This window comes from Ictidomys tridecemlineatus, chromosome X (genome assembly GCF_052094955.1).
Source record: "Ictidomys tridecemlineatus isolate mIctTri1 chromosome X, mIctTri1.hap1, whole genome shotgun sequence".
Classification (NCBI taxonomy): domain Eukaryota; kingdom Metazoa; phylum Chordata; class Mammalia; order Rodentia; family Sciuridae; genus Ictidomys; species Ictidomys tridecemlineatus.
The window spans coordinates 113,047,342-113,070,445 of NC_135493.1; the positions used below are offsets into that span (position 1 = coordinate 113,047,342).

The 23,104-nt window shown below is 40.9% G+C and overlaps 1 protein-coding gene across 11 annotated transcripts in view; it reads left to right on the forward strand.

Moving 5' to 3' along the window:
• The first annotated feature begins 10,561 nt into the window (after window positions 1-10,561).
• Adgrg2 (adhesion G protein-coupled receptor G2) overlaps window positions 10,562-23,104 on the forward strand; it is a 113,370-nt gene continuing 100,827 nt past the window's right edge. For 8 of the 11 annotated variants that reach the window (XM_078035062.1, XM_078035065.1, XM_040294119.2 and 5 more), the window contains exon 1: window positions 10,566-10,722. The gene's annotated coding sequence lies outside the window, so the exon portion shown is untranslated. Of the gene's footprint in view, window positions 10,723-23,104 lie in introns of all 11 variants that reach the window. The other 3 variants (XM_078035070.1, XM_078035064.1, XM_078035068.1) reach the window with 3 other exon arrangements.

Genomic DNA, 23,104 nt, shown 5'->3' on the forward strand with positions numbered 1-23,104 from the left:
TTTCACTGCTGCTCCCTTTTTCCATCCCTCCTCCCTCCCCCTCAATCCTCTTCCTCCAGAGGATTTGAATCCACATTAAAGTTTGAGAAACATTGTTCTGGTACATCCTTTCCATGAGATGTGAAACCAGAGGCCCAGAAAAGGGAGTTAACTTGTTGAAGGTCAGAAATTAGTGGTGGCCCCAGACCCTCTTAGTAATTCAAGAGCTGTGGGGCTTGGGAAAGGAGGTCCACTTGGAATTTTGAGGGAAGTAACACATGGATTGGCAAATCGGATGGGGAAAAATATTTTGGGTCAAATAATACAGTACGGTTGGAAACACTTGATGTGTGTTTCCACAGGAGTTTAGAGAATATTTTACTCATCTTGGCTCCCCAGCTGAGCCAACAACAATGTGTTAAAGCTCCATGGCCAATGGCAGGAATCCAGGAGAGTCTTTTTTATGTGCCAGTAAAGAGGAATTTCTTAGAAAAGCTACAGAAACTATGCTACTATCACATTTCACTTTGTGGAGTGAAGGAACAGGAGGATGAAACTAAAAGCAGGGCACTGAAGTTACTCCTAAGAGTCTCACCTCACCAGTTGCAAGAAAGGGATTTTATTGTCGTTCTTGCCAGGGAACTGATTCTCCACAGGGAAACTGGGCACCTAACCTGGTGATTTGGAGAATAACTTGAGTTTTTGAACTTTCTTTTTCAGGTGGAGGGAGAGAACAGCAGTATCCCAGAATGTCCCTGCAAACTCTATTTAGTAGCCTGCTTTCTGATGATTTGCCCAGCCTATCCCTGGGGATATGGTCCATCCAGAGGCAAACCTAAAAGAGGAGAGGCCCTGGCACCAATATTTCTGAAGTTTTCTTTTTAATCTCTCCTTCTCTTTCTCTTGAGTGTACAGGTTAAAGAAAAACCAAGAGATCCAAAGAAGTTTCTGGCATTATCAATTTTAGAGAGTATAAACTTTAATATCCACATATACTTTTCCTTTGATACATCTACTCAAGCAAGCTGATGCTGTCCAAGAAGGCACCTGGTTATAAAGCAAAACAATAGGGTTGGGGTTGCAGCTCAGCGGTTAGAATACTTGCATCACACGTATGAGGCACTGGGCTCGATCCTCAGCACTACATAAAAATAAATAAATAAAGGCATCGTGCCCATCTACAACTAAAAATATTTTTTTAAAAGCAAAACAATATGGGCTGAGGCTGTCGCTCAGTGTAAAGTGCTTGCCTCATATGTGGCATGCACTGGGTTCAATCCTCAACACTACATAAAAACATCTATAACTAAATAAACATTAAAGAAAAAGCAAAACAATAAAAATAACTGCCTTCTCATATAAATCCATGATCTACAGATTCATTTATTCATCAGTTATTTAGTACCAATTATGTGCCAGGCACAGGTCTAGGCATTAGAGACACAGCAGCAACCAAAATAGTTTCTACTAAAAGCCTAGCCCTCATGGGACTTAGCTTCTGTCTTTTCCAGAGAGGAATAATGAACAAAGCAAGCAAGTGACTATGTTGGATGGCAATCAGTGGTAGGAGAAAAATAAAGCAGGAAGCATATAGAGCACCAGCTAAGGGGGGCAAGGAAAAGCGTTTCAAGGTACAAATGAGTTGGTCAGGGCAGATGTCACTGGAATCCAGTGTGGTCTTGGTCATCCATCCTCAAGAAATATCTATTCCAGCTGAAATAGGTCCTGAGAAAGAGACTCAAACTATCCATGACTACAGAGCTGGGGTTGTAGCTCAGTGGTAGAGTGCTTGCCTCACACATGTGAGGCCCTGGGTTTGGTCCTCAGCACCACATTAAAAAATAAAATAAAAATAAAAGATATGTGTCTATCTACAACTAAAAAAAAAAAATTAAGAAATGACTACAAGGGGCTAGGGATATAGCTCAGTTGGTAGAGTGCTTGCCTTGCATGCACAAGGCCCTGGGTTCAATCCCCAGCAAAACACACACACACACACACACACACACACACACAGAGAGAGAGAGAGAGAGAGAGAGAGAGAGAGAGAGAGAGAGAAGAAAGAAAGGAAGAAAGAAATGATTACAATTACCAACTATGTTATAGTGTTTCCTCTACACTTCCCAGCCTTCTTGCAGTTAAGTTGGAGCTATGGGACTAAGTCTGGCCAATTAATTGTGAGCAGAATTGATATGTGTCACTCTGGGCCAAGGTATGTAAAAAGCCCAAGTGCCTCTCTACTTTTCCCTTCTCAGCTATGTTGGGGACATGTGTTCCTGATGGCTTATCTTTAAGATAAAGAAGGGTATCTTGTCCCATCTCAGGTTTATGTGAGGAGAAATATGCCTTTGTGGAGTCAAATCTATTGAATTTTAGGGTAGTCACAGTAGCCTAGTCTAATTTTATTTATACTTCTACTCTTATACATGTGTGAACACTGTAGGGAAGAAAAGTAAGTTAATAGGGCTTGCTCTTGAGGCACTTATGTTCTAGTTGAAGACTAAAACTACAACTTGAACTTAACTTTCAAGATCATGAATCATCAGTGCTTAATAAATGGTGCAGACAATGAGGACTTTGGGGATTCCATGGAGGGGAGGACTATGATGTTGCCTGGCATTCTGGGGTTGGCACTTAGGGTAGAATCAATAGAGGACATGATCGAGGAGGATTTGAAAGAGCAGACTTTGAGTTTGCCTTTGAGAGACACATAGGATTCAAAGAGGCAAAAATGACGAGGAAGGACATTGTAAGTAGGAAATACAGCAAATGAAAAGATAAAGCAAGGGGAATAGGCTAGACACATTCTGACACATTCTGGCACATTCCAAGCAGAGTGTGCAGGGATTCTGACAGGAATTGAGGATGTACACAGGGAACTAGACTGAGCCCAGATTCCTAGAAGGTTCTGAATACCAAGCAGAAGAGTCTGGGCTGGATACTTCAGGTGAGAAGGAATGCTATGGGGGTGATCTAGGAGGTCAATGCAACCATTCACAACTGAGAGCAGAAGACTTCTGTTACTGGTTGTGGAATAGTGAACGCCTAAACCAGGGAAAGGGCAGTGTTGTACTTTTCCCATCAGAGTGAGGCGTATCAGCACTGCTTGGCAGAAATGCAGAATTCTAGGCCCCACCCCAGAACTTCTGAGAGAATCTGCATTTTAAAAATTGTTTTATTTGTTCTGCTTAGTTATATATGACAATGGGATGTATTTTCATATATCATACATACATGGAATATAACTTCCCAGTCTTGTGGTTGTACATGATGTGGAGTTACACTGGGAGTGTATTCATATATCAACAAAGGAAAGTTATATCTTATTCATTCTACTGTTTTTCCCATACTCATCACCCCTCTCTTCCCCCAACTCTCCCTTGTCCAATCCAGTGAACCTCCACCCCCCTATCCCCGCAATTGTAAGTCAGCATCCACATACCAGAGAGAATATTCAGCCTTTGGTTTGGGGGGATTGGCTTATTTCATGTAGTGTGATAGTCTCTAGTTCCATCCATTCACTGGCAAATGCCATAATTTCATTCTCCTTTAAGGCTGAATAATATTCCGTTGTGTATATATACCACATTTTGTTTATCCATTTATCTACTGAAGGGCATCTATGTTGGTTCCATAGTTCAGCTATTGTGAATTGAGCTGCTATAAATATGATGTGGCTGCGTCACCTGTAGTATAATGATTTTAAGTTCTTTGGGTATATGCTGAGGAGTGGGATAACTGGATCAAACGGTGGAGAATCTGCATTTTTAACAAGACTCTTAGCTAGTTTATATGCACATTAAAATTTAAGGACAGCTAGTTCAGTGGATACTAGTTGATGGTTGTCATAGTCCATTGGGTCTGCTATAAGAAAATACCTTAGAATGGGTATATATAAACAACAGAAATTTATCTGTCACAATTCTGAAGTCTGGAAAGTCCAAGTTCAAGGCACCAGCAGATTTAGGGTCTAATGAGGGCCTGTTTTCTACTTCATAGATGGTCTTCTGACTGTATCTTCACATGGTGGAAGGGGTGGGGAGATCTCTAGGGGTCTTTAAATAAGGGCGCTGATCCATTAACTTTCGTGATCTAATCAATTCCTAAAGGTCTCACCTCTTAATACCTTGTCATTTGGAATTAAATTTCAACATAAGGATTTTGAGGAGACACGAATATTCAGACCATAGCAATGGTCTAGCCAGAATCCATTCCTCTCCTACCTACCCCAGCTTTTTTTCCACCTTTCCCTCTTCCTCCATATAGTCTGGTCCTCATCAATCATGGTAATCACATTCCCCTTGATAGTAATTGGTTCTTGAACCCAAGGCTTGCACCAATCAGTGTCTAGCATTCTTCTGGCAGCTGTAATCAGTCCAGAAGTGGTCATGCCACCAGTGGACTGAAATGAAGGCTATTTACTCACCATAGGAGAAGAGTCCCCTCCCTTGTCCTTTCCCCTCCCTCTTGATGACACAACTAAAGTAGTATGTTGCTTTCTTTGTTCCTGCACAGCTAGAATATAACTATGAAGGAAATCAGACTGAGGACAGAGCTGAAAGCGTAACAGCAAAAAAGGGGCCAGAATCTTTGCACTATGCCTCTGGTCTTCCTGTTCCCTGAAACACTGTATTTCCTTATTGTTTAAGCCAGTAGAATTTGTGGTTTCTGATACCTAATAGCCAAAAATGTCTTAAGTACAGATGAGACCAAGGAAAAAAAGGGGACAATGGGCATACCAAAAATATTTTAAGATAATTTTTTTTTAACCAAGTTCCAAAACACTAGACCCAGATACACTAACTACTACAACTTGAGAAAAGAAACTAAATACAAATAAAATGGACTATTACTTTATGCAGGTAGATATCTGATTAGCAAATTAGCGAAAAATGTACAAATGGCAGCCAGGCACAGTGGTGCATACCTGTAATCCCAGGGACTTGGGAGGCTGGGGCAGGAGGATCACAGGTTCAAAGCCAGCTCCAGCAACTTAGCAAGGACCTAAGCAACTCAGAAAGACCCTGTCTCAAAATAAAATATAAAAAGACTGGGGACATGGCTCAGTGGTTTAAGCGCCCCTGGTTCAATCTCTGGTTAAAAAAAGAAAATACAAATTTTTTTTTTTTTCAAAAATGAAGGTGGTGGGGATAAGGATTTTAAATAAGACATATTCTTACATGAAATGAAAACAAACAAAGAATAGTAATGTCTAATATGAATCTGGAGCATATTGTCATGCTGGAAAGTAAAGAAGTGCTCAAAAAAGGATGAGGACACAAGACCCATACTGAAAATCTCCCAATGACCAAGCTATAACAATCTGGCAACAAAATAAAAAATAATAGCATTGACTTATAATCCAAAGACTAAAACAAATATCTAGGAGCCTATGTTGAGTTAAATAATAATTGAATAAGTAAAAATACAGGGAAGAAGATGCAGTTCTTTCCTCTGGAAGAATTCCTGTGAATTAATGAAGAAACAATGAGGGAAATAGCATCACAGTGATATTTTTTTTTTCAGGCAAGATCCACCGATGGCTGCTAAAGTTAGTGGGAGAAGGTTTGAGGAGAGACAGGTTACTTGCATAGTCTCAAAATACCTTCCTCCAGAGGAAAAATGAATACATAAAGCAAACTGAGTGCTATAGGGGTCCATCCATCCAGTTTTTCCCTCTGAAATGTGCCCTAGAGTTTAAGAGACAGGAAAAGCAAGAGATAGATTTAAAATTGCATGGTCAGGCCAGGCGCAGTGGCCCATGCCTGTAATCCCAGCAGCTTGGGAGGCTGAGACAGGAGAATCACGAGTTCAAAGCCAGCTTCAGCAATGGCAAGGTGCCAAGCAACTCAGTGAGATTCTGTCTCTAAATAAAATACAAAATAGGGCTGGGGATGTGGCTCAGTGGCCAAGTGCCCCTGAGTTTAGTCCCCAGTACTGCCCCCAAAATATAAATAAATAAAATTGCATGGTCAAGACTTCATGGATTCCTCTTGGGAACAAAAAAGTCCATTGCTGTTTGGAGCTCTTCAATTAGCACTGAGCTGGATGTGGCCTGGCCCCCAAATTTGCCTCCTTTCTCACTACGAAAGAGCCCCAAAGACTCATCCTCTTCCCCAACTCTCTATCCCCAGCCCCAAGGCCCTGGGATTGCTCATTGCCAGGCAGGGTGGTGGTGAGTTTCATAAACTAATCTCAGCGTGCAGATTGACTGGGTTGCCTTCAGTTTCCTCTGAATTTTTGGGTTATTTGTGTTGGCCCAGGATCATGTTCAGCTCTTCCCAAACTGGAACACATTCTCAGAAAGGGTTGGTCCCACCATTCTCATCTTGTCTGAAGCCAAAGTCTGGCTTCATTTTTCATTAAACTGTCATTTGTAACTTTCATTGAACAGAATGACAACATGTCCAACTGTCTTCATTCAATATTTTCACAAAAGAGGGCCTTCTTGCCTCCCAGGAGAGTGTGTGATTTATTTATCTCCTTTGTTATGCAATTGGTTTACCACCATTACAACTAACACAATGTTCTGGAGAAAAATGTTGCTGTATCACATGGTGACTTCACTTAAGTTGGCAGAGACTGGTTTCTCACCTAGATCCACCAAAGCCTCTACCACCGGGGAGAATTACATCACCAGCGACTGCTCTGGTCTGATTGGGAGTGAGTGATTGGAGAGGCTGGGGCCACCACTTGCTCATCCTCCTTTGCCTGGGTCTGTCACATAGCAGGTGTGATAGTTATTGGTACTGTTTACCAAGTGTTTTCAGCTTTTCACTTCCTGGGTCCTCATAGGGCTGCATCTCCTGGCTCTTGGCACCTGGGTGCAATTATGTGAACAGTGCCATGTGATGAGTTGGGAGGAAAAGTGTCACACATCACATGAAAATGCTTGTGGTTCGGAGCCCTTTTTCCCTCCAGTTCTGAGTGCTTGCAATACATAAAGTTCCTCTTCTAACTATGAGGAACCCATAAACCTTTGTTGTGTTAACCACTGGGATTCTTTCAGATTCTTTTTTCCCCCAGTACTGGAGATTGAAACCAGGGCCGTACACATGTTAGGCAAGTGCTCTCCATCTGAGCTATGTCCCCAGCTCTTTTTTTTTTTTTTTAATTTTGAGACAGGGTTTCACTAGGTTGCTTTAAACTTGTGATACTTATGCCTCAGCCTCCCTACTAGCTGGGATTATAGATGTGCACCATCACCAGCAGCTAATCACTGAGACTGAGGGCTGTTTTTTATTGCAGAATAATCTAAGCTGTCCTCACTGATCCTTTAGGCATAAAATAAATCTTCTTGAATGAATGAATGGGTGACATAGGCCAGAAGAGACTTCTGAGAAGTATTGCACTAGAATGTCTATAAAGGAGAGATGCATGCATGGTAGTTTAATTACAAGTGTGTGAGAAGTTAGAGCCATGTTAGCTAGGGAGCTTTTCTTGTTTACATTGTACAGTATGCAGTTTTTATTAGATGGCTTTTATTTGGAATGGGGGAGCATTGATGAAAATTAAATCACCCCAAACCAACCAAGCCTTGGCATTACCACAAGAGTTTTGATGCTATGTGTTTTACAAATGAGAAACCAAAGCCCAAATTGTCTAAGTGAAAATGCAATTAGTTAGTGGCAAAACTGGTGGACACAAAATCCCTCATTTCCTGATTCTTTGTCTACTTTCCTATGCAAATGTTAAGAAAGCAGGGGTTAGAGAGTCACACTCTGACCAATTCTAGTCCTGGCTCTACCACTTACTAGCTGTGTACCTTGGAAGAAGCTACTCAACCTCCCTGTGCTTTAGTTTCCTCAATTATACAATCCTTAGTGAGTTGCCATGAGGATTTAGTAAAATGAACTATAAAGTTTGTAAAGATTGCTTATTATTATTATTCATCAGCCCTCTGTCTTGACTTGCACCTGAGTCCCATGTTCTCATCCTGCTCTCCTGCTCTTGGAAAATAATTAATCTGTTTTAGACCATTGTGTGGTATATTTGTAGACTATCTGACCACAGGTAAAGTGCATTCGAAGATCTAAGGAGAATTGGGCCCTGAGCACTGGTTTAACTGTCTTCCTCTGCCATCACCTTTGCTAAGAGTTCACACTACAGGGTCCGCCAATGGAAGGGAGCAAGGAGACAAAGATTTCTGCCCTGCTTACTCAGTCTCTTCCATATTTGCTAAGTAATCTATGTCTGGTGATCAAACTCCGTTACCAGCCCAAAGACCCTGTGGAATAAGGGCCAGTCACCTACTTGCCAGTTATCCGGACATCAGCCCACAGACTTTGAATAAATATTTAACCACAAATCCTGAGCACCCACAATCTTCTTTAGTGTCACCTGTGTAGGAGGCAGGCAGGTGATCAGGGCTTCCTGTTGGAAAAGGCAGAAGGCCCTCAGACTGAGGGCCAGTTCTACTTGGTCCCAGCATCTTTTCTGTAGGTCCTGATATTGATCTGAGAGTGTTTGTCAAAAACGAAAGTTTGGCTGCAAGTATAATAAAATAAGAACTTCAATTTTATGGTGAGAACTGGCTTTTGGTTTTTAGACATATTTCTTTAAAGTACTTTTTTTTTTTTAAAAGCAAGTTGTTTAAAGGAAAAACATAGTCTGGAATCTCAATTTCAGAAATTCAAGCAACTTTTTATATGAGGTATGAGATACATGTTTTAACATTTAATTGAAGTGAAACATATATACCAGAAAGTGGACAATATTATAGTTGAGCAGCTCAATGAATTTGAAAAAATATGATAGATTCATGTAACCAGACTCCAGATCAAGTTTGTTACTGGCACCCTGTAAGCCCTTCTTATTCTCTCTTTTAACTCTCCTTTAGTTCACCAGTGATCACTCTCCTGACTTCTAACAACACAGATTAGTTTTGCCTGTTTTATCCTTTATAGAAGCAGAATCCCAAGCACGGACATCTCTGACTTGTTTCACTCCACGTTGTTTATGCAGTCCATCTAAATTCAGTGTAGCAGTGGTTCAAAAGTTCTCATTGCTGTCTGACATTCCATTTGGTGACTATACCACCACCACTTTTAATCCATGCTACAGTTAACAGGCATTTGGAGCTATTACAGATGCACTGGTATAATAGTCTAGTTCATATGCTTTGGTAAGCAGACACACTTATTTGACCTAGAAGGGGAGTTGCTCTCCATAGGGTTAGTTTTACTCTCAACTTTAATACATTCTGCTAAAGAACTCTAAGTGTTATAAGCAATTTACACTCCCACTAGCAGTCTATGAGAGTCCTGATGGTTCTATTCAATAAGAAGTTTATTTTATAGAAAGTCAAACATATGTAAATAAATTAATTTAAACAGAACCAGTTTAACCCTTTGGAGTAACATCAAGTTACTCATACACTCTTTTCCCTCTAGTCATAACTTCTAGCTTGTTATGTAATCTGGATGAGCTTCTTGACCTCCACTCTTCCTTAATCCAACCAGCCAAAAGTCTCTCTGAAAACACTGTCCATTCATTTATCCCGCTAGAATGTTGTGTCAATAAATTGGTGTTTGCAAAACAAATTCCACCCCTCCTGCAAAGCTCAGTATATACCTCACCTCTGATGTGGCTAATATGGCAGAGTCAAAGAGGATGTGCTCTGCAGATTTGCCCTTTATAAACATCACCTCAATTCGGAATTCAGATCATAAAGATAAACGGCATATTCTTCTGTGGGTTTAACCGAGAGAACAGTATTCTTAAAGTGATAAAGCATTTCTCAAATATAGGTGTTATTTGACTATAACGGGGGGGTGGGGCGGTGGGAGTAGCAAAAGGAGCCAGAGAGGAAATTCGGAGTGTTTAGTATTTACCTGGTCTCTATAACTAATTCGTATTGTAGAACCGAGCCTCGGGTTTCCCATCTGTAAAGTAGGGTACTTTGACAAGATGCTCTCCAGATCTAATTTTTATTCTATGAAAGTGCAGAGGGTGGAGATAATGACAGGGGGAAACGGTAGAGGGGACCAGGGACCATCAACTTTATAAACTGTCACCTCACCCCTCTAGCTGTCCCCAGAAGGCAGAGCGCTGAGGATCCTAGTTTCTAGGTACCCAGTGAATTATATCCTTCACCAGGAAACCACGAGTTGAATCCCAGGACGTTTCTCTTTTATCGGTCTCTCCAAACCTTAAGGGGTCTGGTTTCTGCATTTAGGAATATCTTGGCAAAGGGGCGACCTCGGGGCTCCCATTTATCACAGCGCACGGCGCTGGAAGTAGCGGGACAGGCCTTTGGGTACCAGAGCGACCCCTAAAGGTGAGCCACTAGGCGTGAAAGTTGGGGACCCCGAGGGGGAGCGCGCCGGGCTCGACGCCCAGCATCCAGGGACTATTGGTTCGCGGAGTCCAGAAGCGCCGCGGGGGCTCTGGCGAACGTGGGGTGGACAGCCGGACTCGTTGCCCCCGCTATCTCCCACCTCTTCAGCCCCAAGCTCCCTGCAGGGCTCTGGCCGGCTACGCGGCGCGCTCACACCCTCCTCACTGCGCCCCGCCCGCTCCCCACCTCCGCGTCCAGCCTCGGCGCCCAGCCTTGCAGCCGCCGAGCGCCGGACGCGCCACGCCGCGTTGGGCAGCTGGAGAGCAGGCGGGCGCGCGAGCGGTCCGGGAGCGGCGGGGGCGGTGCCCGGCCCGCGGGAGGGAGGAGGAGGGACGAGGCCCAAGAGAAAGGGGAAAAGGAGGACCCGAGGGCGCCAGCGGCCAGCCCGTCGCTGGGACCGACAGGTAAGCATGCGGCGCCGAGATGGGTCTGTCCCCTAGCGCTTCTAAGATCCGGCCCGAGAGCTGGCGACAGGCACGGGAGGCTCAGTCGCAACGTGTGGACTGGAGGGCGACGGGACGAACGCTCCCTCCGCCCGGCTGAGGCTCTCCGCCGTCGGCCCGGGCCGTCCTGAAAGGCAGTGGCAAAGCGCAGAGCCCCGGGGCCGGCACTCCCACAGTGGGAAACTGCGCGCGGAGGGAAAGGGGGCTCCAGCGACGCGTTCTCTTAGGGGGGACTCGTGTATTCCAAACGTTTAAACGGATTCAAATCCTTCCCGCCTCTCTGGGAAACGGAGTCACGAGCTTTACTCGCCCCGGCGGTCTGCGAGACGCGCATCCCGGGGAATCGGTTTACCGTGCGGGACAGTGGGGTGCGGCGGTGCCGGAGGAGCCCGGGACTGCTGGGCGAAGCACCACCTGGCTGGGCCCAGAACAGGTGGCCCCGGGCCCGGCAGGATGGAGCAGCGGCTCAGAGCCACCGGGTGAGCATCGGGGAAGAGGCTAGTGGATTCGCGAGCGCATTTTGTCAGGGACTTGAATTCTGAGGCTCCGGAACTATATACAAAGTGAGAGAGAGAGAAAAAGCGCTGCCCGGTTGCCCAAAAGCCTGATGAAACCAGAGACAGGTTTTCCGTGGCTGCCTCGACAGTGACACTTCTAGCCTGTACTGTGCACATGAATCCCTTGGGGATCTGGTTAAAATGAAGTTCTGATTCAGTAGGTCTGGGGTGGGGCCCCAGAGTCTGCAATTCTAACAAGTTCCCAGATGCTGCTACTGTTGCTGCCCACGGACTACACTTTATGTGGCAGACTACTTTATGTGGCAATACTATATAGACCTACTTTTTGTCCAACAAGTTGAAAATTTAAGGAAAAGTGGGAGATCTGAAGATGAGGTCCTAAGACGTTACAACTCATCTGTATCCCCAAGCACACACATTAAAAACGATTAAACTATTGCTATTCATGTAATAGCAAAATGCTTTACTTCTTACAGCTTTCTAGCCCGTACTTTATCTACCAGCAGAGTTGGCTTCATGGAGGTGCAACCTACACTTGGTTTAATGCTGAAATTCGGAATGATTTTTGAACAAGGGATTTTGCATTTTTGTTTTGCGTTGGGCCCCACAACTTTGTCGGATCTTGTCTCATGATCATCATAAGTGGGAAAAGGATCATTTCTTTAATCAGGTTTGGAACTGGTGGGTGATGTCGAGTAAAGTTTTATTAAGCAAAATATTGCAGTTTTTCTAATCTTTCTCAACTTTGACTATCATAAGAAGGACTCCTGAGAGTAGCCCCAGTCATGCATGGTAGGACAGAATTTATTGCTTTATTAATAATTAACAGTGCATTAAGAGTTTCACGTTAGTATACAATACTATTAAGGTTGATGTCCAAATAATTTGTAAATTAACGGACAAGGTATGTTATGTCCGAAGGATTTGGGGAGGCGTTATCTAGTGTGTCAAAATTTTGCTTAGGCAAAATCCAAGATGAGTTGGACATTGCTTGGTTTGGCCACTTGTACAGGTCAAATGCAAAGCTGGAATACAAAAAGTGGCCAAATTTTGTAGCTATTCAGAGGTATTGTTTTACAGGGCCTCAGCACCCTGCCAGCCCAGATCAGATTCCCTTTTGCTTTTATCCTTCCCACATCCTTGCAAGGTGACTTTCATTAAAAGGGGGATAAAGCAAATTTCACTACTGAAAAAAAAAAAAACACTGAAGAAATGCAGGGCCAGCATCCTTGTTTTGTCTGTGAATAATTCTTGCCAAAAAAACACAGATTCCAGGTGTGTGTATTTTTCTGGGAAAAAATGTTAGAAAAAAAGAAAAGAAAAAATGGAACTCTAATTATGGCTATGATTTTCTTCAGCAGAAGGAGAAAAAAATCTGAGAAATGGAATTTCATTGGCGGGTTTGGCAGGGAAAGGAAAGCCGCTATGTTTTTGGTACCACGAACAGCCTTCCAGAAATGGCCAAGTGAGTTTGCTCAGGTGTTAGGGAGAGCCAGCATAGAAGTTGATTTTCCATGGCCGATGTGGTCATTCTGGGGACTCAGAGAAGGTTCATCACGACAAATGTTCTTGGTGCTTTCACTAGTCAGATGAAACTGGCAAATACATTTTTTCCATTTTAGAGAGTGCCAAGTCACTTTCAAATACACTATCGGGCCCAGCACCATTAAATTAAAAAATGGGGAGGGGGGGTGTGTTTCTGTAATGTTAACAGTTCCAAAAATAGAGATTCTGACTTCAGTAAAAATCTGGGAACTGGTTTTTATGCCTCACTGAGAAAGTCCTTCTCTACCTCAATAGAGAGGAAAAAAGTTCATTTTAAATGTTGTAAAATGTCTAGGGCTTTAATCTGTGGAACTTTATTGGGGGGGGCATTGTGTGAGGTGGGGGGAAGTTGAAATATTTGGGAAAAATTATCATAAAATCAGTTCCCTCAAAGATTCTGAGTCTGTTTTGCATTTTTAAAACTGAAGTATAGTTTATTATACGTCACTGTTTTTTTTTTTTAAGTTGTAGATGGATACAATACTTTATTTTATTTATTTATTTTTATGTGGTGCTGCGGATCGAACTCAGTGCCTTACAGGTGCTAGGCAAGTGCCCTACCACTGAGCTACAACCCCAGTCCACACTTTGCTCTTTTTAATGTACAGTTCTAGAAATACATATAGTCATGTAACTATCATCATATCACGTTATATCCACCATATGAAGATAAAGAAGAATTCTATCACTTCAGCAAATGTCCTATTGAGTGTCTTTGTAGTCAACTACTCCTATCACTCTCAGCCCCTGGAAAGCACTGATATGTTTTCTGTCTGTATGCTTTTGACTTCTCCAGACTGTTCCATAAATAAACTCATATACTATGTAGGCTTTTGAGTCTGGCCTCTTTTACCTAGCATATTACATTTGAAATCCATCTATGTTATTATGTGGATCAATTATTCATTCTTTTTTTTGGTGGGAGTACCAGGCATTGAACCCAGGGGCGCTTAAACACTGGGCCACACCCCAGCCCTTTTTAATTTTTTATTTTGAGGTAGGGTCTCACTTAAGTTGCTGAAGCTGACTTTGAACTTTTAATCCTCCTGCCTCAGCTTCTTGAGCCACTGGGATTACAGGCATGTGCCACTGCACCCAGCTTAATTCATTCTTTTTTATTTCTGGGTAATATTCCACAGTTTATCCATTTGCAATTATCAATTATCCATTATCAATGATTAATGAGTAAAGCCAACATAAACATTTGCATACAGCATAAATTCCCATTTCACTCTACTCAATACTTAAAAGTAAAATTGTCATTTTTTAAAAAATATCTTTATTTTATTTATTTATTTTTATGTGGTGCTGAGTTTGAACCCAGAGCCTCGCACTTGCTAGGTGAGTGCTTTACCACTGAGCCACAACCCCAGCCCAAAATTGTCATGTTTTGTGGTAAGTTTAACTTTATTTAAAAAAAACAAAAAAAAAAAAAACAAAAAAAAACACTACCCAACTTTTCCAAACTGGTTGTACCGTTTTGTTTTTTGATTTATTGTTTGTTTTTGATTTTGGGTGGTTCTGGGGATTGAACCCAGGGCCTCAACACATATTAATCAGATATTTTGCCATTGAGCTACATGCCCAACCCTTGGTTGTACCTTTTTTTTTTTTTTGGTACTTGAGATTGAACCTAGGGGTGCTTAACCCTTGAGCTACATCCCCAGCTCTTTTTCTTTCATTTTTAATTTTTTATATTTTAAGACAGGGTCTTGATAAGTTGCTTAGGGTCTCACTAAGTTGCTGAGGCTGCCTTTGAACTTGGCATACTCCTGCATCCGCCTCTCAGGGCGCTGGGATTATAGGCATGCGCCACCATGCCTGACCTGGTTGTACTGTTTTGTATTCCCTCATCGGCACTTGGTATTGTCAGTTTATTTTATTTTAGCCATTCCTGTGGCTTTGTGAGGTTCTTCTCTGATGACTAATGATGTTGAACACATTTTCATGTGCTTTTTGTTCATTTGTGTATATTCTTTTGTGAATGTCTGATTTTTTTTTCTTCAATGTGTTTGATTATTGAATCATGAGTTCTTTGTGCAACTGGATGTAAGATCTTTCTTTAGTCTGTGGCCTGCCTTTTCATTTCCCTAATGATGTTTCTTTGAAGAGTAGAAGTTTTTAATTTGGCGGCAGGGGAGGTACTGGGGATTGGACTCAGGAATGCTCCACCACTGAACTACATCCCCAGCCTCTTTTATATTTTTGTATTTGAGACCAAGTCTCATGAAGTTGATGAGGCTGGCCTTGAACTTGTGATCCTCCTGCTTCGGCCTCCAGAGTTGCTGGGAATACAGGCATGTGCCATCAGAGTTTTTAAATTCTGATAAACTCTTAAAGATATCAAGTTTTTTCTTTTAGGGATAGCATTTTTAGTAATCTAATAAGTATTTGTCTATCTCAAGTTCACCAAGATACTCTCCTATGCTTTCTTCTAGACATTTTATAGTTTTATCATTTATATGTAAGTCTTTAACTTCATTTCAAGCTTATTTTTGTATGAAACAAGGGTCAAGGTTCACTTTTTTCCCAATATAGATATCTGGTTGTTTCAACATTATTTGTTGAAAAATTCTTCTTTTCCTTCATCATATCCCCTTGGCCCCTTTGTCAAAAATTGAATTTATATGTGTGATTCTATTTATTTCTCTATTGTGTTCTATTGATCTGTGTGTCTGTCCTATGCTAGTATACGTTGTAGGTCTTATGCATCCTTTTAGATGAATTCCAAAATTGTTTTTTGTATGTAATATTTATTGCTTTTAGAAATTGTATTCTTTTTCTCATTTCATCTTCTGATTACTATATTATCAAGTAGGAAGGCTATCTAGTTTTTTTTGGTAGATCTAATTTATATTTAAACCATTTTACTATACTTTTTCATTTCATATTTTTTCAATTAAGGTTTGCACATTTTCAAAGTAGATAAGTAGGTCATCATCGGCTTTGAATGGCAACAATATAGGGATCCCCTTTCCCCGATTTTCTTTTTATTAATTCTTTAGTTATAGGTGGACACAGTAGCTTTATTTCATTTTTATTTGGTGCTGAGGATTGAACCCAGTGCCTCACACGTGCTAGGCGAGCACTCACCTCTGAGCCACAGCCCCCCAATATTTTTACCTCATTTTATTTTCTTGTCTTAGTGGCTAGGCTTCCTTCTAGGATAATGTTGAGTAGTAATTTATTATTTGGGTGGGAATGCTTATTTAACATTTTGCCATTAAGTAAAGTATTATGCATGCTGTAGGATTCTGGTAGCTAATTTTCTTTCAGGAGGTTTTTTTTCATATTTAGTTTGCTGAAAGTCTAAAGTTTAATTCAAAAATTTCTTATTTTGCTTAGAAGCTTAACAGGTTTACATCTACTCAATCTTCCTGACTTTGAAGGTTCATATTTTGATCTCTTTAGAGAAGTTAGTGTAGGATTAAATCAATGGTTTTATTTAGATAGATTATGAAGAGACTACATTTGGGGAATTTTCATAATGTTCTCACTTAGCAAGATGCTGGAGGCAGTAGGGAGGGGAGAAAATAAAGGGATAGTTATAAGCTATACATGTATAAATAAACAGAGTAATTTCATAGTGTTTTTCAAACTCTTGCCCACTATTCTCAGTGAGAAGTGCATTTTATATTTCAACCTAGTATAAACACACCTTTATATAATTACAACAAAATCTCAGTGTTACATATTTTCCCCATGTGAGTGTACTGATATTTCATTTCCCATCTGTTCATTTTATTTTAAAATGATCACGATCCTCTTGATCATAATTCTCTGAGTTGATTTGACCACTCTTTTCCCTTTCATTTGATTTTATGACCTACAGTCATGCTTTATAAAACTGTTCATTTAGCGGTTTTGTTTGTTTGTTTGTTTTGATGGTGCTAGCGATTGCACCCAGTGCCTCAAGTCTAGGTAAGCACTCTACCTCTGAGCCACACCCCCAGCCCCTTTTATTTTTATTTTTGATTTTGAGATGGGGTCTCACTAAGTTGCCCAGGATGGTTGATCCTCTTGCCTCAGCCTTTTGAGTAGCTGGTATTATAGGCATGCGTCACCACACCTGAATGTTAATTTAGCTTCTTCTTCTTCTTCTTTTTTTTTTTTTTTTTTTGTGTGTGTGTAGTTCCGAGGATTGAACTCAAGACCTCACACACTAGGCAAGTTTTCTGCCACTGAGCTAACCCATTTAGCTCCTCAGCCATTCATTTAGTTTTGAAGCCCCTAAACTGCAGGATTGTGTACAGGATAGGTTCACTTTCTATCAGATCCTGTTATGATGCAAAGTGAGTTCGTTTATATTACCCAGAGATAACTGTCACTACTCACATTTCTCTCTGGAATGACTGTTGAGCCTCTAAGCTAGCCTCCCAGCATCCACTCTTGTTCCTACAAACTAGCCAGTAAGTAAATGAAGTCTTATAACTCCATGGTTGAAAACTTTCAAATGACCTCCTTCCACACTTAGGATGGATTCCCAGGTCTCCAGTGTAGCCCCCTTTATTTATTTTCTTCTCATACTTCTTCACACTGGTCCTCACCCAAGCCAAACATTTGCCTGCCACACAGTCACATAACTTGTTCCCTGGTTTCATTGGGATGTTCTCTAACCCTTGTTCTAAAAGAGCACCCCCCCGCCCACCACTGGAAAGGTCCATTCTCTTATCCCACTTTTGTTAACACTCTTACCTGAAATTCTATTTTTATTACTAATTTCACATATTTGTTTTTTCCCTGTTAGAATAAAAGTCCCAAGAGGTCAGGGACTTTGCTCATTTTTTTTTTTTTTGTCAGGATCTCCACACTACCTGGACATAGTTAGTGCTGAATAAATATGTGTTGAATAACTGAATGAGCATGCTTAGAATCTAGAAGAAATCAGACACTAATTCTAAGAAAAATTCAATGCTTTGAGCCTTTCTGTTCACATTGAGTGGGGACATTTCTTTGGGTTCAGCCTTGAGTCTATTTTAATGTCAACAGTTCATTAATCCATAGACATTCATCTAGTATCCACTACATTTCTGACTATAATTATAATAATGGTAGCTAATAGTTAATATTTACTGCAAACGCACTGCTTTTACTGCTTCACATATATTAACTCATTCAATCCTCCTAACATCTTGAAGCAGGTATTTTTATAACTTTACAGAAGAGGAAACTGAGGCACAAAGAAGTTAAGTACCTTGTCTAAGGTCATTCAAAAGGTGAGTAGTGGATCCAGGTTTTGAATACAGACCATCTAATTTCAGAGCATGTGTTCTCCACCCCAATAGCAAGGAGTGTGCCCAATTCCTGACCTTTATCAATGTGTAATATTTATAGCTTTTATTCTCTTATCATAGTGGTTCTCAATGTGTGTGTGTGTGTGTGTGTGTATGTGTGTGTGTGTGTGTGTGTGTGTGTGTGAGAGAGAGAGAGAGAGAGAGAGAGAGAGAGAGAGAGAGAGAGTTTGATTTATAGCAATGTCTGGAGACATTTCTGGTTTTGGTTGTCATGACTGGCAGGGGTGGAGATGCTACTGGCATCTAGTGGGTAGAGACCAGGAATGTTGTTAAACACCCTACAATACACGGGACAGCCCCATAACAAAGAATAATCATGCCCAAGCATCAGTAGTACTGAGCTAGAGAATCCTTGCCTTATGCACAATAGTTCTGAAAGGTTGGCTGCATGTTAAAATCACTGGGGGAGTTCTAAAAATAAATAGCAATCTCTAGGTCCAGTTTTTGATTTTAATAAATCTCAGTGGACCTTCAACATTGCCCAGCAATCCTACTATGCTTGCCTAGTAGATTTGCCTTTCCATTTCCCAAAGGCGCTATTTTATACTTTATTTCCTTCACACATCACCTGCTGTCTGGTGCTCATTAACAGGAACCTCCTCATATTCCCACCGTCCAACATGCCCACATTTGTACAAAGACTCACAGTGCTAGCCATTGATGCTGTGAAACTGTGAGTGAGATGCCCCTGATGTGTCAAAGACCATCTTTTCTAGGCTCTGGATATCTCCTTTGTCTTCTCAAGCACGTAATTTTTTTAACGACTTTTACTTTTTATTTTGAAAAAAATTTAAACTTCACAAATGTTCCACGTTATTTGTAAAAGTGAAAACAGTATAAAGAATACCTAGCTGGGTGCAGTGGTGCACGCCTGTAATCCCAGCGACTTAGGAGGCTGAGACCGGAGAATGCAAGTTCAAAGCCAGCCTCAGCAAAAGCGAAGTGCTAAGCAACTCAGTGAAACCCTGTCTCTAAATAAAACACAAAATAGGGCTGGGATGTGGCTCAGTGGTGGAGTGCCCCTGAGTTCAACCCCCAGTACTCTTATACAATGCTGGGCTCAGTGGTGCACATCTTTGATCCTAGCTACTTGGAAGATCAAGGCAGGAGGATTGCAAGTTCAAGACGAGCCTCAGCATCTTACCAAGACCCTGTCTCAAAAATTAGAAACAACAACAACAACAACAAAAGTCTTGGTATGTAGCTCAGTGGTAGAGTACCCCTGGGCTCAATCCCTAATAAATAAATAAATAATAAACTAAAAAGGCTGGGGATGTAGTGCAGTGGTAGCACCCCTGGGTTCATTCCCCAGTATTGAGGTTTTTTTTTTTTTTTTTTTTAAAGAATACCTATATACTCTTTATCCGGATGCATCTATTGTTAACATTTTACCCTATATGCTTTATTATTTGCACTCTTGCTCATGCACTTATTTTTTCTCTGAATTATTAGACAATAAATTACATACTTGGGGCTGGGGATGTGGCTCAAGCGGTAGCGCGCTCGCCTAGCATGCGTGCGGCCCGGGTTCGATCCTCAGCAGCACCACATGCCAACAAAGATGTTGTGTCCGCCGAGAACTAAGAAAAAATAAATAAATGTTAAAATTCTCTCTCTCTGTCCCCCTCTCTCTCTCACTCTCTCTTTAAAAAAAAAAAAAAAGAATATATACTCCACATAAAATCAGTTCTTTAAAAAAAAAAAATTACATACTTAATGGCCCTTTACTCCCAAATACTTGAGTTTCCTAACAATAAGAATATTCTCTTACATTACCACGGTACTTTTATCAATTCTGTAAATTTGATGTTGATAAGATACTGTTATCTAATCTTCTATTTCTATTTCGATTTTGACAATAGGCCAGATAACATCCTTTACAGTACTTTTTCCTTTTAGTATAGGATCCGGTTTAGAGTTATTTCTGCAATTAGTTATCATGCCTCTTAGTCTTTTTTAGTTTGGAACATTTCCACAGCCTTTCTTTGTCTTTTAGGACATTAATATTTGGGATGAATACAGTCTACCCCCTCCTTTTCTTTTTTTTAATAGGATATTCTTCACTTTTGATTTATCTCATGTTTCTTATGATTAGACTTATGTTATGCATTTTGGGCCATAGTACTGCATAGGTGATGATGTGTCCTTCTTAGGGCATCATATCTTAGAGGCCCATGATGTCCATCTCCTCCTCATTGGTAATATTAATTTTTGATCACGTGGTTAAAGGGTTTTCTGATTTCTCCACTGGGTGGTTACTGTTTTTTTTTTTTTTTCTTCCAAATCAGCAGCCTTTGGGAAGACTAAATATTCTGCTCCTCCGAATATTTTTTTCTGTAGATTTAGCATCCAGTGATGATTTTTGCCTGATCCAATCTTTAATATGATGGTTGAAAATAATGATTTTTCAATTCTAGTATTCCATCCACATTTACCAGTCGGGTTTCAGCAAATGCCATTCCTTTTGCCCCATTTATTTATGTGTTCATCTATTTATTATTGATATGAACTCATAAATACCTATGTTTTTGTAATCGTTTGTAACTTATTGTCATACTTAACTGGTGTGTTTGCCGAACTGTAAAGGACTTAGTTTTTTATTCTATTTCCTTCTCTCAGGGCCAGGTGTGAAGTTCAGTGGCATAGCGTTTGCCTAGCATAGGTTCCATTTAGTACTGTAAAAAAACAAACAAGCAACAATAACAAAAACTATGTAAAAACGATGTTTCCTTCTCTCCTGCTTTAATGAATTCCTCCCTCTCTTTTCTGGATCATTCTGATCGGTTTACAATCATGCTCTAATATCACCATTAAGTCCAAATCCCCCTTCACTATCCCTCCCTCCATTTCTGGTCACCCCCCCCCCCAGAGGAACTTCTTCAAAGGATGCTCATACTTTATTGCTCCACATTCTTCCCTTGTCCAATCTAATCAGGTGCTGTCCTGAGGCTCTTGTCAGTCCTTAGTGAATTTCACATTGCCAAATACAGTTCTTACTTACCTGACTTATCATACTTGACTTGGCAGCAGCATTTAATACAAGTAGTCATTCTTTCCTTTGAACATTTCTTCTTCTGGCCTTCATTATATTACACTGTCTTATACTTTCTCCTGAAATGACCCCATTTAGTCCTTATGGCTTTACATTTCATCTAGATACCAAGTACTTTGTAGGGACAAGCGAGGCAAGGCACCGAAGACAGCAGAAAACAGTTTTATTTGGCTACAGCCAGGTTCAGAGGGCACAGCTTTTGCTGTAATCAATTAATCCCCTGAACCCCGAGTTCAGGGAGTTTCAGAGTTTTATACCTAGCATGTAAGGGGAGGGGCTCAGAAGTTCACAGTCTGCAGAAGTTCACCTAAAAGCAGCTTTTTCTTTCACTGTTTTGGGCAAGTTAACCCTTCAAGGACAACACCTGAGAAGGGGAGAGTTTCTTCTCCCCTTTCTTTCCTCCCCCTGCCAGCTGTTACCATAGAGCCCAATTGTAACTTATCTTAAAAATGTAGACGTCTCTGTGAAGCCCAGCTCAAGGCCAGAGGCCTTGTTTGTACATTTCTACAAACTACTATACTGTATATGTTTGTGAAAAACTAGTAAGGGGGTGTCTAGCACCTGGAGTTCTGGTATCTTCCTGGCCAGTGGCCAAGTAAAACAGGGCAACACTAAAATAGGAAGTTTATCTACATTGAACTCTTTTGCAGAGACTCTTTTGCTGACAGTCCTAAAATTAGCCATGGTGAAGATTTCTGGAGAAGCCCAGTAAAAACTTTTCTGTAGAGAAAGGGGTGCCACTTAAGTACCTCTAGGCATGACCTTTCTTACCAACCAGGATTCAATAATTTGCATAGATATCCAACAGGCATATCAAATTTAATGTTTCCAAAGTAAAATCTCAGTTCTCTGTCACCCTCATGTAAAATCTGATCCTCTCTCTATGAGACCCATCTCAGTCTGATACCACCATCCACTCAGTTGTTCAACCCCCAGACCTACCAAGTTCCACACCTCACATACAAGCCATCAACAAATCTTGGCAATTTAACTTCCAAAGTATGTACCAAATGTTTCCACTTCTCTCTACTGACACTTTTCCACATATGTCAGCCCACTATCATCTCTTTCTTGGATGACTGCAGTGACTTCCTACAATCTAATCCACATGGCAGCTAGAATATCTTTTTAGACCACTAAAGGATCATGTCATTCTCTTACTGGATTACAGTGTTCTGCCATGGCCTGGACCCCACTGTTAATCTCTGTTTGTGGCCCACTGTGCTCCTTCTTTAGATTCTGCCAGCACATCAAGCTCCTTTTGGTCTTTTATAACTGTCTGTTCTCTTTGGATGGTCTCTCTTCCTTCTCCATCTTTCTATGGCTGATTCTTCATCATTCAGACTTCAGTTTTCACCTTACAATTCTCAATACTGTACTTATTATCTATTAGTTTCCTTGTTTATTTGTATTTTTATTGTGCCACTATCCTATTTCCCTTCCCCATATTTAGTGCCTACAACAATATATGCTATATAGTAGGTATCCAATAAATATTTGGTAAATGAATGATACATTTAAACCATTTGACATGATTTCCACCACATTAAAGATATCCAGGAAATGTTCTTTTTCTCCTATAGTACACCCATATGTCTGGGACTAGTCTAGAAGCTTCTGGTGAGGAGAGGGATCCAATGAAAAGATCCACTTTTATGTGTTAGTGTTATTATTTGAGTTTTCAGGAAAAAAAGGGGAATTACGTTTTACCAAGAAAAAAAGTGATAGAATTCCAGAGATCACCAGTGTCACATTTTTCAATGGGGACTTTCCTGGTGCTCCTAAATATTTTAAGACTGGTTATCAGATTTTTAAAAAGTTGACATACCTTGGGATTCAGGCACATAAATTCTCTTAATGCTCCATTTTAGAGGACTACAAGTGGAATTTTAGTGGGGGAGAAGGGGATAACAAAGAAAGTGACATTCACCTCT